A 16,089-nucleotide genomic window follows, 5' to 3' on the forward strand; every position below is an offset into this window, starting at 1 on the left:
CACTATACAGATAAACTTCTATGAATGGTGCATAGGAATGGCATAAGTTAAAGCATTATATTCAGCAATAACTTGGCCATTGAATTTAATGACAATATAATTTATTTTCCAAGGCTAAGAGGACAGCATGGATCAATCTTTGGTCCTGAAAGTTAAGCAACGCACTTCAGTTTCATGTTGACTCCAGGTATTTTATTAAAATTTGGGTAAAACCTCCAAGTCTTCCTGTGCCTAAGTAAAACAGATCATAATATCAAACTATCCCCTAACCTAGTGAGGATATGTAATGTAATGAAGTGATCTGGGTTTCAAACTGGGGAGTACCATCTACAAAGTGAAAGCTGTGTTTTCTCAGTGCTAAATTTGAGCATGCAATGTGTATGTAACTGCACACCAAGCAGATGGTAGAACATTGCTCTGCAGGTGTCAGTATATGGAACATACGAGGATGGTTGATCTAAACATCTAAGAGCTCCTGCAACATACAGGCATGAAGCAGCATGTGAACTCTTCAGGTCATGGTACTTTTAAAAATTGTAGTATGTCTTTGTATTAGCAATAACCTTTTTTTGCATGAATGGGAGTAATGCAAATTATAACATTGGGAAAGCTATATTTAATGTAGGTATAGTTTCCATGGAAGTCCTTGAAGCTAGCATGTTATTTACTAGGAATTATTGGACAGCACATGCCAAACTGTGCCCACTACCTATTAAGCAATTCAGATGTCATTGCAAAGGCAGATATTTAAGAAAAACAAAATTACAGTATCCTTAGGCCCCTCAACTGAAATGATGGTTGCCCACTGGAAGCAAGTTCACTCTCCTTACAGGAATTTCTGTAGCTTCTCTTCCTAGATATAGTGTCACAAGGTATCAAAGCTAAAACTCCATCCTGTTCTTGCTTTCTATTCAGTCTGTGTTTCCTGTTAAATTACTGTAACTTTTCCATGAAGAAAGAAACACCTACTTAGAAGATAGCTTTTAGAAATAAAAATGGCAAACATTTCACACTGTATAGAGGTGTGAGATGTTACAAGTAATCTTGGAAGAAACAGAGTAGTGGGCAGAGTGCAGGTGGAGTGTTCAGAGCTGCATGTATAATTCACACAGTGTGGTGGGTGCTATAAAAAAAAAATAAAAAATCAGTACATAAACTCAAAGGCAGATGGAATTTATCACGTATCTCTGCTGTTTGTCATCCAAATATCACCAGTATGTATAGATGCATCTGTATAATTTAATCTCATTTTCTTTCTAAATCCACATACTAAATGTATATTAATCCCTGAACACAGAACTAGAAGTGCTTAGTGTTAAATATAACTAAGGATGTTATGAGATTTTAGCTGGAGATAACTTGCATAGCACTAGAACAAAATGCATCTTTTCCAAACATGACGTTTACTCCTCAATGAGAGATCTGTCACATCATGCTTCATTTTGGATAGCTCTTTCTGTTGAAATAATTACTTAACCTGTAATAAAAAATTACAAGACAACAAAACCTATTAATAGTAGCAATCATTATAGCACCCTAATTAAATATGTTTCATTTCCATAACTAAGCCAAATGCTGATTTCTGACAAGTAGAGCATTCTGGTTTTATCATTTGATTGAGATACGCAGGGTATTCCTAAAAGAATGAGGACTGATTGAGATATCTCTGTATGTTCTTGCTATGGTAAATAAAAAATGGCCTTTGGGACTTTGATATGATATTGAAAAATGACCTATTAAAGGGGAACAGTAGGAATTTGAATTACAATATAGAATTTTCAGTTTTCTGAGAGGGACCTTCCTGCTAGTTTAAATTGTAAACACCTGAAAATCCAGTGTCAATTGATGTTATATTTACTGTGTAGCAGTCACTTTAATATGCTTGCCTTGAAGCCTCAGAAGCAAAATCCTGTGTATTAATACTATGACTTAAGAAAAGCAGGGAGAAAAATAACTGTTGATGCTTATAAATATGAAGCCTGTAGAGTATAAGCAAAAGAAATTTATAGAGAAAACCTTGAACAACTCCTACAGCAGCATCAGCCCAGCTTCATTCTGAACTGTTGAGCCAGAAATGTGAGAAAATGAAGTGACTGAAGCCTGTCAGAAAAGAAAAACAGCTAGTGGAGTGATGATATGAATCCACAGATGGCAGCATTGAATCCACTGTCTTCACTGCATTGATTAAAGACTGTTACTATTCAGGTGAATTGAAACCTTCACTGAAGCCATGGTGGAGATGAGCACAATAAAAAGTTGTTTGTCATTTCTAACTCAGTAGGACTCTGAAGTAAGGAACTGATTTCTTTTTTTTACTTCAACTAAGTTATGTTAGATGGCTCATGGAAAGAAATTTATATTGTGTATGTTTCTTGCCATAAATACCTTGGTATTTAGGACATGTTAGTAACCAGATGATGTAAGATCTACAACAAGGCTAAGCTTTCAAAATATAGCACTACCTTATTGATGTAGTTTACAGCTTGACTTCATCCAGTTTACATAAAACAATGCATAACATTTAGCCTCATTTGAAGATGAATCTGAACTTTACAGATAACATAGGTTTCCACATGCTCCGCTCTCTCCTGATCCAAATTTATATCGGTATTTCATGCCAGTTCTGATAGAAAACACTTCGACTTTTTTTTCAACAGAAAAGTTCTCAGAATTTGTCCAGTAGTTGAAACTTATGGGGATTTGCTTTTTTTTTTGTGAGAAAACAGCAATATTTATTAAACCTTCATCTTTATAGCATTTCACAGCTTGAGTACAGATTAACTGATCAAAGTCAGAGGCATCACCCCCAAGATGACTGCCAGGGAAGAGGCATTTACATGGAGCTTTTTTCCTGACTCAGGATTGAGTACCTAAGATGGGTCTCCCACATTTCAGTCACACCTCCTGTGCATACAGCCTCTCAGTACTATGAGTAGGCCTTCCCAACAACTTGTAGAGGAACTGCTCTATTTTGGATAGTTAAGGGAAGTTATTTCAGAAGTTAAGTTTGACCTAGTCTGCCTTCATTTCGATGAAGATAGTCTTCTTGCCATAAAAAATCTTCATTTAATACCATTATTAAATATATTATTCATGACAGGTCAGGACCTGTAAACATGAGGTGTGTGGAAAATGCCAGACAGCTGAAAACAGTTATCTAATACTGGAGGCTTGTCAGGAGTTTGACATTGGCTTAGGTGAGATTCAGCAAAATGCTATAATAAATCTTTCCACTGCCTTAACGTGAAATAAGTCCTGTAGTTTTACAGCATACCACAAAGAATGATTTGGCTATACTGTTAGGAACAAACCAGAGCAAACCTCTGCTCTGTCACTCATGTATGCATAGTAGCAGAAATCAGATAAAGAGCATTCAGTGAAGTTTAAGGGTAAAATAATGATTTCTTCCAACAGTTCTCATATTAAGTTGACATTATTTTAATTCCGTTAAATTACTTCTGAATCCTTTTTTCTCTCAGTCAGTTATTAAACAGAATATAGATTTTGTTCCTTATCCCTCAAAAAAAAAGGTGAAAGTGAACCAAAAAAAAATTTCTAAGTTCTGTGAAACTGCTTTGAGATATGACTTATAATAGTAATGTTTGACAAAGCATCCTCAGCCTTAAAAAATCAACAAAACCTAAATAATCTGCTGTGTTACTGCCTTGCTCCCACTGAAAAGCTTTCAAAAATCAGTGGAGAAATCCCTGGTGATTTTAAAAGATAACCTCCTTTTAGCAGTCAAAACCTGAGCTTTTTCTTTATGCTTTATCCTCTCTCAGTACTTTTTTGGCATCACTGCAGAAGAGGCCTGAAATTTTCAGGAGGCATTTGTTGAACTGTTAGAATACGAAGACTGTGTTTTGAGATTGCAATGTGAATTTATAAAAGTCAGTAATTGTTCAGGGCTTTGAATGGAAAGATTTTTTTGTTTCAAATTACATCAGCTAACGGTACCGTATGATTTCAGTAAGTTCGCACTCTTTGTGGAGTAAAATTGTGAGTAACTCAGCATTCTCTGATATAAGTTTAATTACATATAATTATTTAGAATTTATTAAGTTATGGTTAAGAAAGTGCTCTCTAGTAATTTATAGGTTATTGAGAAATTTTTCTGGTTCACTGTTTAAAATTGTATCATTTGAATTGACTTTATCGATCCTTAGACAAAGCTTTTTAAGTATAGCAGAGCAGAAAAATGTCAATCCTACTAATGTAAACTCATATATCAGGCATAAAGCCAAAGCAAACTGGTTGTTGCATATTCCTAGTTTGTATCTGGTGCACCTGAATGTAATTAAATGCAAACTGTTAGTTAAAAACAAAATACTGATGAAAGAATATCCCTTCAAAGTAATTTCCCTAGTCACAAAATTTTGCAGGTTTTTGCAAGATCTTCAAGATGAAAAATGTCCAAAAAGAAAGCCTGATCAGGCACTTAGGTTCTCTTCATTCCTTCTGCATGAGCTGACCTCCCTTTGTCAATTTAAGAAACTCATTACCACAATGAGTTATTCACACGGTAGCAACAGAAAACATAAGCGAGATTGGTAGCCTGCTCAGACAGCTAGAATGTCAAACATATATTTCGGTGGTGCTGTGTATTTTCCAGCAACTACCAATTAACCTTAAGGTGAAATTCAAGGTGATGGTACATAACCCTAACTGTTTTACATCCCATTTCCTGCAAGGCAGCTTTTCAGTCTCTGTATAGCCATCTTCCTATGTTTAGCTACCTGTCCTATGGGCAGTGGGGTTAGAAGTCACATGCTATTCGTAGTGCTGGGCTTGTGTTTCTGGAACCGATCCTTGCTGGATAAGTGTAATTGTGACTACTTTTAGAACATGACAAACTGTGAACCGTGTTCAAGTTTTCTATGTTAAATTCCTCACAATTTCTTTTTTCTTCTTCTTTCATACTACCAGGGAGTGAGTTCACTTGTTGCAAGGGATCACACAGTACAGTATTCCCTATCGTAGAAAAAAGTGCCCTTGTCATTTTCTTCATGTTTAAGTCCTATAAAGATCCCAGGTCATGGGATGGGAGTATTACAAATGTGCAACTTAATAATTATAATTAAAATTCATTAGGATCTGTGCTGCTATATAAGCTTAGGAGAAAATTTCTCTGTGCGTGCTAAGCAAACAAGAAGAACAGTGAGTCAGTCACAGTACAGGTACTGGGAAAAAATGGAATTTTCTTTCACAGAAACATGAATATTTGATAGGATCTGAAGCAGTTACTACCGGTCTTTGAGAGAAATGCTTCTTATTAGCAAGCCCACCCCAACCACTCATACCAGTGCATGTGATACCTTGCAATAGCTTAAGTGGGAGACAACTGAGAGATGAGAGCATTTGATATCTTCCAAATTTGAGCTTCTTAGCACCTATAATAAATTTAGTGATATTAATTTTTACTTCTTTATGTTTATTTTCCTCATATAAGATATAAGAATAAACAAAGATATCAGCAGATGTACAGTTTGTCTGGTTAGACAATTAATATTAAAGCAGAACAAGTAGAATTATTTCTCCATGTGTATCCTCCCAGCTTCAGTTAATCAATATTTTAAGGACTTTCTTAACAAGAATAGGCATTCAGTTTATTTTGTTCAGCAGCCTATAATGAACCTTTCTTCCATAAATTCCTCTGGTAACTTTCTTAATTTTTTCAACATTTAAAATTCTGTTATTCAAAGAACTTGATAACAATGAATTCCAGTATTGAAATGGGTGAAGCATAAAGGAAGTCCTTCCATTTTTTAGTTCTCAGTTTTATTTAGCATCCCTAGTAGGAGAAATAATGAAAAAAATAATTTCCTATTCACTCTTTCATCATATCTGTCATTACATATGTTTGTAACTCTGTCTTCTCCAGGCTGTAGAGTCACAGGCTGTCAACTTCTCCCCTCCACAGTTATAGCTTCTTCTCTTATGGAAGCCATTCCACTTGTTTGATCAGCCTTATCTCATTTTCTACATCTTTTCAAGTTCTTTCAGCTTCATGTATTTGAAGATCAGGTAAGTACAACTATGCATGTTATCCATAGTAAGGCTACACCATGGCTTTAAAGTGGCATAGTGACATTTTGGGTTGTTCTCTATTTCCTTCTAATACTTTCTAACATTTTATTTGTCTTTTAAGTACCCCTGAGTATTAAGCTGAGATTTTCAAAACTGTCCCCCAAGTGGTCTTTCTAGACTAGAAGAACTAGAAATGCCCAGATTAGAAGCTAGCTTCAGGTTTTATCGACACTGAATTTCATCTGTTATTTTATCGCTCAGTTATTCAGCATTGCAATATCTTGCAACTCTCACATCTCTGTTCCAGCTATGACTATCCTGAAAATTATTTTATTGTTGAAATTAGGAAAAGTTTTGAAGTGTCAGACATTTGCACGTACTGCGTGTATTCATTCTTCAGTGAATGTATTTCAGTTCAGGTGATTTGCTTCTATTCAGTTTATCATGTATTAATTTACTTTATCACTTTATTCTAGAACCAATTTACTGGTTTTCCAGTCTATGACATTTTAAAATCATGCCCAAAAGGACAAAAAGAAAAAGGGAAAAAAAAAATCCTTGTAGTGAGCACCATTAGAAAGAAAGAATTAGTCTCATTTTTCTGCTGTGATCTTGTCTTCTCTGAGCGCTCATAGTACACACTGATCATCTATAGGCACTGAAGTTTTTTTGGATGATTGAACTCTTCTAATAAGTCTAGGAAAAAAAGATTCTTTTCTGAGTTTAATGCACTAATGAAGTACTTCCTCACACTCTCTTTTTGGCCTGTGTTGTCATGCTTTTGCATTTAAATTCCCGGGTGTTATATTCTTTCTGTTCTTCTAGTGTGGACACAAATTACAATTTCTGAAGGATATCTTTTACTGCTAATAGCTTCTTTTACTTTTTTTTTGGTCTGCTTAAAATCTTACTAATGAGTGTTTGTTGTTGTGGCCAGAATACTCGTTTTGGGGCACACAAAGTCACTAGAATTTATGTAAACTTGAAGAACAGATAGCAAGCCAAGAATAAGTCACACCACAGCCACTGGGTCGATGCACCACATTGCTAGCTAATGTAGCTACGCCCATTGTTTACTCTGAACCTTCTTGCTGTGTTTTGAACACTACCCATGATAATAGCAAGCATTTTATCCTTTAAGCTTTTTGGTTTTGATTGTTTTTACCAAACATCCTTGCTTTCTCTTTTAGAAATTAAGTATTACTCTGTGGATTTTATTTTTTGAATGTGTTTCCGTCAAGGTTGCAGATCATGAATTTTTTACTACGACTATTATAAAATGGCTCTTATATCCATTATGCCTTAAATCAGATTCTGCACAGCTGTACCATTTAACACAAAATACTAAATAGAGTATTATATGTATGTAAATATATATAATATATACATATATATATATATATATAAGAATATAAATAATTGTAGAAAGTAATTTACCTAGCAATGGACTACATCAAGACCAAGGATTCCACACTGAAAATTAGGTATAAAGTCTGCTAAGATGATAAAACACCCTCAAAGAAAAGCATTTTTAATAAAAAAGAGTTACACATTCTTCTACTACAGGCAAAACCCTAAATCCATCATAAATATAGCTGCTATTATTATATGACAAAACAGCGAAAAGCAGATGGACCTTATTTGCAATAATGTAGCTGGGCTGAAGGTATTTTTCCGCCTCTCTTCCTGCATTAATAATGACAGGTGGTGTTGGAGATAATTTTAACCAGATTATGATGAGCTGTATTTCAGATTCAAAGACATTTTTTCCCAGCTTCTCATGCTTGGTATATGACTGAACATACTTTTAAATGCAATTCTTCAAAAACAGCATTTGAAGATTTGTGTGCGTGAGAGCTGATGAGGTGCTTGCCTTTTCTGAAAAGAATTCTTTGAAAAACTTAAAAAGGACATATTTCAAAAAAAGGATCCTCTGACTTTCATGTGAAGATATCTATTTTGATATGAAAATGCTTGTAAATGGAATTTCTAAATAGCAGATTCCCCCCTTCTGAAAAAAGGATCACAAACTAGATGAACAAAAAAGAATCCTGTGGTTACTTGAGACCTTGCAAGCTATCAAGGTAGTATATTAATTGCAAACTGATTGCAAGGTAGTGTTTCTTCTTTTTAAGAAGCAAAGAAGTATATAAATTTATGTGGTACTTGCTTTACCTCACCGCTCAGTGAGTTACCTTCAAAGCTAGCTCAGCCCTTGAAAAGAATTTCAGTTTCTTAACTCACATTCTTTGAGTTTCACCTTCTGTGCTATGTGTATTTATGCATATGAATGTATGCAGATATATGTAAATGACTGCATATGTTCAAACTTTCTATAGCTGTTTAACTGTATGTAGTGGGAAAATAAAGTAAAATAGTGCTTAGGCTATGGTTTATAACCTAAGTGGGGGAAGAAATAATTTGTGAAAGGGTTAACATCCATAATCCTCTTCAGCTGAATGAAGATACACATTAATGAAATATTAAATAGAAAACTTGTGCTTTCTGTCATTTGTTTGTTATCAAAACTTTAATTTTATGAAAATCAAAGTCTGTTTTCAAACATATGAAACTGAAGATACAAACAAAACCAAAAAATGCATTGAGTCCAACCAGAAATTTATTTTGAATGACATCTGAATTATCAGGTTGCAGTAGTTGAAAAAATGGTAGCTACAGGTATTCAAACATTTCAAAAGACTTCATTTGCTTGGGAAAAAGTATAAAGAACAGTGGTAACTGAGCAGGCACCCACTCATTGGGACCAAATAATTACAGCTTCTGTGAATGTTTGTTTATTCTGCCTGTTGAGGCTAAAATTTGATGAGCTTTGATTCTGCCATCTGAAGTCCCTCTGCAAAACTTTGTATCATTGCAAATATATTAAAGTAATAACATGGTGCTGCAGCCTGTGTATGCGTTTGAATACATTTTTGTCATCAATGAACAATTCCTGTCCTGAGGGAGAGCTGGTGGAAGATTCCTGGGAGCCCAAGTCTGAGGCTAAGGTCATGGTCTCCTCCTTTCTTCAGTTTGTACAGCAAGTTACTTTCTTTGCTAACTGTTTTTCCCAGCTGAATCCTCACCCATACTTGCAGCAAGCTTACAATCTGTTTAAAAATATAAGTTTAAGCAAGAACAGGTCATGTGAGTAATGAGTTCTCCTCACCTGGACTAGGGTTATACATAGCCATTTAGAAAATCCTTTGAGGAGTCATAGTAATGTTTGCTTTTCTCAGTGTGAGCTCACTGAGACCACTGGAAAATGATTCAGAAAACAAAGACGTTTCTCCCAAACCAATTCCCTGTCATAAAGAGGATCTGCATAAGGCTCGGTTTTCCTTTAAAACACCCTGATGCATTTGAGGATTGTTCCAATCCAGTATTTTAACTCGTTCTTGGTATGAAGTGTTTGATAGATCCTTATAACATGCTGTTAAGTCTCACTCACATTCACAGTGCAGTTGCTCTTCACAGTAATCTTTTTCAAGACATGGGCTTTGTTAGTTACTGCCCAAAGTAAGGAGATAATTAGCAATACCAGCAGATATCTGCTGCTAAAATTGATAAACTTGCCAGATTAAATGTTAGCTTAAAATTTCCGCCTTGAATGTGTGATACTGTTATCTTGGTTCAAAAAAACCTAATAAATCTAACTAATTTAACTAAACCAGTAAATGAAGTTGTGCAGCTACTTTTACTGCTGTTTAAATGAGGCATTTTTCAATTTAGAAATAATTGGAATCTGTTTAAGCTAAACTGAAATAAACTGCTTTTAAACTGAGTTATACATCCACAATGGAATTTAACTAATTCACTTTATAAAAAAGCTTAAGTTAATAAACCACAAATCTCTTGTGTGAACAGAACTTTATTCTTCCTGTACAAAACTGGTAAAAGACTGTTAAATAAGGTTTCCTTGCCTTAATAGAAAAATGTAAAAGGAGTCATATCTGACACATAGTAATCAGATCGCATCTGTACTTTGCTGAAATATGCTCAGATAGAAAGTAAAGGTATGGAATAAAAATTTGGCTTGGTAAATGCAAATGTAACCATCAAGAAAATGTTGTGTGACAAAATATAAACAAATGAATCGCAACTCTGAAAAGCAAGTGCTTTTATCGTTAGGGAGAGGTAAGAAAAAAAATAACAAAATATATTGGTTCAGGTGCTGGATTCTTTGCTGTAATGAAGACAGTGGAACTGCAATGATTTATTTATACTATCTAATGATCTACCTTCTTCTCATATACTACTAAAATGTGATTTCTTTCATACACAAACCTGAATACATGCCAAATAAGTTAAGAAAAACATTTAAGATAAACAGTTATTAATCTTCAAGCACATGCTGCAGTTCTATCAAACTCCGAAGTAAAGAGAGAATTAAGCACATACCTATGGACTTCCTCCAGCTGGGACTCTGCACCATTTTTAGCTCTAACTTGTAAGTACAGGTTCTCCTGTGTTATAGTGAAGTACAACTTAAAAGAGAAATTACATTTGACTTCAGAATAACAGCATACCTTGGAAATATTTTTATTATAGCAGCCTGAGGCCTTTCTGTGGATGAGAGAGGTTTGGAGTAGTATAGCTCTACTGCAAAAGAAGAGCATGTTCCAGTTTGTATAGATACCATGGATCATAGCTGTAAGGAAATTGTATTTGAAGATCACTTTCATCAGGTTTTGATATTTTTTCTAGATCTGACTTCACTGAACCCTTTCTCAGCAAAGAGTAGCCACATTTCTGCTAGGCTTCTCAACAGCACTCTCACATGTGCTAAATGCAGTGAGGTGGAACTCCTAACTGTGACACCAGAAAAGGAAAAAGGAACAAGAGACTCTTCACAAAAAAATCACAAACACTTCATGTCTGGAGCCATGGAGTGAGTGGTTCAGGGACCATTTATTCATTACTTCTATTTATCTTGAATCCTTCACTTGAACAGTTCTGCCCTTGATATTGTCTTGGTGAGCAATCGAGATCTTCTGGAGCTAAATCACACTGTTTACACAAGCAGAGTATGGAGGAGAAAATGGTGAACACCTCACCAAGATGACAGTCTCCCCTTTAAGAGGGGAGCCTGCCCATGAAGAAGCATGGAGCTGGAGATTGCAGGAGGACAATTAAAGGGAAGACTGTGGCTATGTGTTATGAGTGCCCTATAACACTGTATCAGACCATAGGGAGGAAAAAGCCTGAGGCCATAGGTAAGATCACAAAGATATTTTGGTTGATTAGTCATGAGGAAAAAAGAAAAAAGGTCAAGATACATCTTAAGTTGGTACTGTGTTTCCATAGCAGAAGGCTGCCATGTAACATCTAAATCTTTTTAAATTGTATGTTTCATTCAGGATAAAATGTTGCCAGAATTCAGTTATTTAAAAATAAATAAGCAACAGCTTGAATGTAGATAAAGGTACCCAACTCAATTAGGAAGGAATTTTTTTTTTTCCAAATCTGAAAGCAGACATTATCCTCCTTCGATAGAAAAACACAGCTGTGCAGTGCTGAGATACTAATGCATTCTACATTCAGCAGATTTCAGGAAAAACAGACATTCTTATTTTGGATACAATTCAAAATTTTGTCAGTGTCTTCCAGCTTCTGAGGTCATTTACATCATTTCATTACAATGCACACACATTGTTCATACCTTGTTATATGCCGATCGACTGTAAGAGTATTTGCATATTATTGCTCCACAGCTTATTGAGAGGCATTTCATTTCAGAATTTTAAATATTTAGTGACCAGGTGTTTAACTGCGAAATACAAATTAACATGTCCATTTCTTATGAGGACAATATCCAACCAATCCAGTAAGACATTCTCAGTATCTAACCAGTGAAGTATGTAAAAAATGTAGTGAGCTAAATTCTGTTCTCATTTAAAACAGCATAAATGTGCATTTTTTCCTCTGAAGCAAAAAATACAACACCAGATATATTTGATTCTAATTAAAATTAGAATGTGGACTCTAGTGTATCAGTATGTTAGCAAAATTTTATGTTAAAACACAAATACAATGGATGGAATCACTAGTCATTGGAGGAATAAAGAAAACAAAAGAAAAAACATACTTTAAGCTTTTTGTCCATTATTATTTTAATCTTTTTCCAGTTATTCATGTTTCATATTTGTTCTGCTTTGTTTTCAGTGTTTTGTTTTTTTTTTTTAATTGATGGCTGACTGTTAGACCCTTTAACATGTACCTATATGAAAATAACTTGATTTTCAAAGTCATAAAGCATCTTCTGCTCTCCTTGATTCAGCAGCTTTCATTATTTGACCATTAAGATTAATGCAATGGGATCATAAAAGAGACAGATGCATCACTGGGTTATGTCAAAACGAGGTATTGAAGCTATTTTAGAAGACATGGATGAATCTTCATACAAAATACAGTCTCAGTGTTTGTATCGAAGAACCAAGTATTCAAAAGCATTGGGATGGCCAGAGGTTTTGAGAGCCTGCAAGAACTGACTAAAATTGTTCAACTTATTCAGCTGAATAAAGAAAAAAAAATAAAAATGTAAGAAAGAGGGCAAGGGGAGGGTGTCCTTTTACTGATATCTCTTCTTGCTTCTGTGAATTAGTGTATTAGAAACTTCCTGAGCTGTAAAAATCTGTTCCATACCACCAGCCATCCTTGTCACTTTACGTGTATTGTGAATAGCATCATAACCTTGTGTCTAAGTGGCCTGATGTGTGTGCACGGTATTTGAGAATTCCATGCATTATGTATTTTTACATCATGGTTATGTTTTCTATTTTGTCCTCTTTTGTTTAGTTTCATACTTTGTTTATTAGAAAATAATTCAAATATTCTATTTGTCTTCTTAGAGTTATTGATGTTTTCACATCTGTAATCATTCCAAAATCTCTTTCCTCACTGGTAATATCTAATTCAGAACCCATTGATGAATCTATACAATTAGACTTTTTTTTTTTTTTCCCTTATGTGCTTTATTTTGCAATAATTGGCACTGAATTTCATTCACATATTATTTATCCAGAGAGCTAACTGTTTGTGGTCCTGGTATGAAGGCTACATCTATATTAGTGGACCTAAAAGGAACTGGATCACTGGCTCAAGTGTACATCCTTGCATTATTTAGTCAGGTCCCTGATATATTTTTTGTCCTGTGCCAACCAATCATTGCCTAGACAATTGACAAATACTGTTTGGAAAAGAGGGTTGTCAGGACGCTTTTTAAATGCAGCTATAGGATAGGAAATATATCGTAAGCAAGTTTAGCAATGTGTGTACAAACTACACACTTTCAGCTGTCCTCTGGGCCAGAGAGCAAGCCCAGATCTTTTTTATTTACTGCTCTATACATAGTTATAGTAAACAGAACTGGAAGGGACCCAGAAAATCAAGATGAATTTTACACATGAAACTCCTGACAGATCCTTGTGTAGCCTAGCCTTAAGTGTCCAATGTTTTTGCAGTCATTTGAATGGAGCTTCCAGATCATGACTGCATAGCTTAGTTTTAGAATTAAAGACATTTTTGTGATATTAAAGGACAACCTTCTTCTATTTAAACCTGCTGCTTCTGTCCTATTCTCATATAGAGGTAATAGACCAGTTGCTCATCAGCAATCATTAACCATGTCCTCCCCTCTCAGATTTGCCTTCATGTTGCCAAAAATCCTGAACTGTTTCCTCAGATTTTCATGACTGCAGATCTTCATCTCTGCTCTGCTGTAGGCATCTCTGCCAACCCACAAATTTTCTGGGGACTGGTGCCCAGAACAACTGTTTAAAATGCTCCAGTTGAGTCATTGCCAGTTCTGGGATGAGAAAAAGATTACCTCACATGTCTTACAGACTATAATGCTTTCTTGCTTCTTAAAATATTCTTTTGGCCTCATGGTTCCAAGACCTCCAGTAAAAGTAACATCTGTTTTCTTTGCTTCCTTTAAATTGCCCAGCCATTTTAAAAAGAAGCATCTTGCTAAAAATTACAGATGTCAAAACAGCTGTTAGGCATAATTAGCATACAAGTCATGCTTCCTCTAGTTCTGTCTACCTGTCCTTCCTGAGTTAGCTATAACTGTTGGCACTAGTTATTCCAGTCAGTGTCCTGCTGATTCTCAATTATAGCATGTTTGACCATAAAATAGGATTTTCAATTCACCTGCATGTTTCCTGTACCTCCAGCCTCATTGTACAAATATCCATCACTGAATTCCCCACTATGCTAGCCTGTGAAGAGTAACGTAATGTCACCACCACCACAACCACCATCATGACTTTAGCCTTCTGACCGACAGACAGTGTTTAGACTTACCTGTAGGCTTTTGCCACTGGCCACCACTACTGTTTTTCATAAAAAGCTGCAAGGTGATGTGGTATTCTCAAGGTGAAGATATTCTTCCTCTTTTTCATGATGTGACCTCTCTTCCTCCTTACCGGTTCATTGAACTGTGTCCCAGCATCGGAGTAGCCAAAGCATTCTTATCAACATCATTGCTCAATTAGTATGCATTCCCACATTTCACTTGCTCCTCACTCTGTCTTCTCTTCTTATTCTTTCCTACAAAGTAAGGAAATCCTACAAAATCTCCGAAAATGCAGCCTGTGATGTGAATTAAATAATCAAATCTTCAAGTCCCCATTTGCTAATCTTGCTGCAGTCATTTGTAAAATATAAAATACAGAAAATAAATGTAACCTGTATAAAGTCAAGTAAATGCACACAACACCAAGTTGGGTGGGAGTGTTGATCTGCTCGAGGGCAGGGAGGCTCTTCAGAGAGACCTGGACAGGCTGGAGCCATGGGCTGAGGCCAACTGCAGGAGTTTCCATAAGGCCAAATGCCGGGGGCTGCCCTTGGGCCACAACAACCCCCAGCAGCGCTACAGGCTTGGGGAGGAGTGGCTGGAGAGCTGCCAGTCAGAGAGGGACCTGGGGGTGCTGATTGACAGCCGGCTGAACAGGAGCCAGCAGTGTGCCCAGGGGGCCAAGAAGGCCAATGACATCCTGGCTTGTGTCAGCAATAGCGTGGCCAGCAGGGACAGGGAAGGGATCTGACCCCTGTACTCAGCACTGGTGAGGCCGCCCCTCGATTGCTGTGTTCAGTTTTGGGCTCCTCACTATAAAAAGGACATGGAATGACTCGAGCGCGTCCAGAGAAGGGCAACGGAGCTGGTGCAGGGTCTGGAGCACAGGTCGTACGAGGAGTGGCTGAGGGAACTGGGGGTGTTTAGTCTGGAGAAGAGGAGGCTGAGGGGAGACCTCATCGCCCTCTACAGCTCCCTGAAAGGAGGTTGCAGAGAGCTGGGGATGAGTCTCTTTAACCAAGTAACAAGCAATAGGACAAGGGGGAATGGCCTCAAGTTGCTCCAGGGAAGGTTTAGACTGTATATTAGGAATCATTTCTTTCCAGAAGGGGTTGTTAGGCTTTGGAATGGGCTGCCCAGGGAGGTGGTGGAATCCCCATCCCTGGAGGTGTTTGAGTCAGGTTGACTTAGCGCTGAGGGATCTGGTGTAGTTGGGAACAGTCAGTATTAGGTTAATGGTTGGACTGGGTGATCTTCAAGGTGTTTTCCAACCTAGATGATTCTAAATGCATATGACTGATAGGAAGCTCACACAGCCCTCTTCTCCCATACAAGAGAGATTGTACCAGTGGTACTTAGGAAATTGATGTACTTTCCCTACCCTGAAACTGTTTTTCTTTAGGGATATTTCATTACAAAAGCCCTTCAGAAGATATGCAGAGCAAAAAAAAACACTGTTATACACTGTATTTATGTTTGCAGTATAGCCAGTTCCTGACAATCATCTCCATGATTTTATCATTTATTTTAAGCAATCTGGTCTATCTTAATCAGATGCTTGTATTTTATTACAGTGTATAGGTATGCCTCTTTATTCATGGACTTTGAAAGGGAATGGTTGATGAATGGACTTTCTTAATCAGAGGTAATGATTAAAACTTCAGTTTTTAATTCTTAATCTAGATCATGGACTCATTTCTTTTACTATTTTAACAAGGCACTGTAGTCATAAATGTTTCATCAGATAAGTTTAGAGTTTTCAA

At 36.3% G+C, this 16,089-nt stretch overlaps 1 protein-coding gene across 2 annotated transcripts in view; it reads left to right on the forward strand.

Annotated features, from left to right (window-relative positions):
* NKAIN2 (sodium/potassium transporting ATPase interacting 2) overlaps window positions 1–16,089 on the forward strand; it is a 456,467-nt gene that overhangs the window by 244,367 nt on the left and 196,011 nt on the right. The window contains exon 1 of one of the 2 annotated variants that reach the window (XM_026845889.1): window positions 5,927–6,024. The exons of the other annotated variant lie outside the window; for it this stretch is intronic. The gene's annotated coding sequence lies outside the window, so the exon portion shown is untranslated. Of the gene's footprint in view, window positions 1–5,926; window positions 6,025–16,089 lie in introns of those variants that run through there. 2 annotated transcript variants of the gene reach the window in all.

The sequence above is a fragment of the Athene cunicularia genome (genome assembly GCF_003259725.1).
Source record: "Athene cunicularia isolate RWA chromosome 3 unlocalized genomic scaffold, athCun1 chr3_part1, whole genome shotgun sequence".
Classification (NCBI taxonomy): domain Eukaryota; kingdom Metazoa; phylum Chordata; class Aves; order Strigiformes; family Strigidae; genus Athene; species Athene cunicularia.